At 40.4% G+C, this 2227-nt stretch overlaps 1 long non-coding RNA gene across 1 annotated transcript; it reads left to right on the plus strand.

The window, feature by feature from the left end:
• The first annotated feature begins 905 nt into the window (after window positions 1-905).
• On the plus strand, window positions 906-2227 carry LOC146697537 (uncharacterized). Its single transcript, XR_014923141.1, has 3 exons — window positions 906-1181; window positions 1879-1967; window positions 2166-2227. It is a non-coding gene; the product is annotated as an uncharacterized LOC146697537 (long non-coding RNA).

The raw sequence follows: 2227 nt of genomic DNA on the forward strand, positions 1-2227 counted from the left end.
GGCTAGAACGCAGTATGAGTTATTGCAACCGACAGTAAAAAGTCAGCACAGCGAAAATAAACTCCACCTAAACTTGGTTTATACCTGACCCAGATAGACTGCAGGTCATAACTTCTTACCTGAAGTTCAGTTCACCTGACACTCGGACTGGTGGCTGCCTCGGGGCTCTCCTCCTGCCTCCCCTTCCCTCATCCACCTGCTGGCCTCTGTGGAAGCCCAGCCATAGCCACCACCAAACAACTGAGTTATTTTTACACATCGACCTGCATCTGGCCAATCCACCACCTCTCATTGTTCATGCCGTTACAAAACAAAATAAAAAAATAAGTCACCGGGCATATGCCCGGTATGCCCGATGGCCAGTCCAGCTATGTTAACCTGCAACCAAATTTGCAGCTCCATACAGCAATGTTACGACTTCGATTATATCTTATAACGCATAACTCTTATGTTAGCTGCCCTCAGTAGCATACTGTCTGAAATATTCGACGGCTGCAATAATTCTTTAAGTGTTATTTTTTTCCTTGGTATTCTAATTTCACCGAAGTTTACTAAACTCAACAAACTTAATATTACTTACCGGGACATTTATTCTGTCCTCATTTTCTTTCACCGAAAAATTGTTTCCTGCAGTGCCATCTTTCGTGCTTGGCTCTCCTATATGGGCTCAAAATGTATGGAATCAGAACGATGCCACCTTGAAACGAAACCGAAAAATGGATTGAAACCGAAAAAAAATATTGTAACTGAAATAAATGTACTGAAAAATCTTGTATTGAAACCGAAAAAAAAAATTGATAGTGAAAAACAATTAATTGAAACTGTAATTTTTTTGTTTTCGCTTACAATTTTTTTTTTTCGGTTTCAATCCACTTTTCGGTTTCAAACCATTTTTCAGTTTCACTCTGCTGGCACTGTTTTGGCGTACGGGGGCGCGCTGGGGGGCGGGGATTCCGACCCGCATGTATTTGCATATATTATAATGCTGACCAATGACTGGAGAAAACACTGACGACGCGGCTGCGGTCACGGACAAACTCGCACGTGTCTGTTCGGGAATGGCAGATGCTGAGAGGTCCAGCGTTTACATTACCGACTATTTCAAAGTGGCAGTCTGAGGTGTTCTTCAGTAAATTGGACTACCGGACAGGAGGACCTGAGGCCCCACCGCATTATTTTTGGTAAGTTAAATGTGTTTGTAAGCTAATCCGTAATTTAGGTCCTTAGCTAGCTACCTAAGGACCTAGCTAGCTAAAATGAGCACTCGGCTGTCGGGGAAACATGTTTTGTAAAGTTCGTTTAGCTAACCCGTGCAGGTGAATGAATTTACCCTGACTAAAGAAATCAAGAGAAACGCACCGGGCTGCTCAGTGACTAACCACGGTTACTGTACTTTTATTATGAGTATTATACTGTAAGAGCAACGGGCTGGACTCTGCTTCTGCTCCTGTGCAGAGCTGATTATTAAATATGTGCAAACAGCAGCATGTTTTCTGTCGTTTTCCACATGTGGAAGGACATTAAAGCCAACTTTTAAATTCCCCTCATTAGTCAATAGCTACGGATTAAATAGCAAAGCCCGATACTTATGTACTGAAACCAACTACTTCCGCTTGTCAGCTTAAGTTAAAATGTTACATTTTTCCCCTGATTTTTTTTTTTTTAGCTTTTTTTTTTTTTTTTTTTTTTTTTTTTTTTACTGAGTTTGTTACAAATATTCAGGTTAAAAAACTGTCCAAATTATTTTTAATGAATTATGTTCACAAAGTCACATGTTCAGTACTCTGTACAGCTTGCATCCTTTAGGACAAATAATTTGAAACGTTAATATTTCTTGTTCAATACTGAGCTGATAACACCTCTGTATGTTGTGACCAGGATGCAGCAGCAGACTGAACCTCGACTGAAACCTGCTCCATCATCTCATCTTTGCAGATGTCCATTTATAAAGCATCAACAACTCAAAGGTAAACATGATATTAGAAAATGTGTTAGTAAAGCCTTTAAAACAAATAAAAAAATAAACAGCTGTCGGCAGAACTGTAGGACTGAACAACTTCAGATCCCGAGTGTGTGAGGCCGGAGAAGGATCAGCTGTATTTCAGATTTGAGAGATAAACTTTATATTTCAGTTTGTAATGATTCTGTTCTGTTTGTGGTTACAGGAGCTGTCCTCAGATTCAGACCTCAGCACCACCCAGTGACAGCAGACAGATCATCCTATGTC

This window comes from Copadichromis virginalis, linkage group LG12 (assembly GCF_057382275.1).
Source record: "Copadichromis virginalis isolate Kocher_CV1m ecotype Utaka linkage group LG12, C_Virginalis_male_GT1.1, whole genome shotgun sequence".
Lineage (NCBI taxonomy): Eukaryota > Metazoa > Chordata > Actinopteri > Cichliformes > Cichlidae > Copadichromis > Copadichromis virginalis.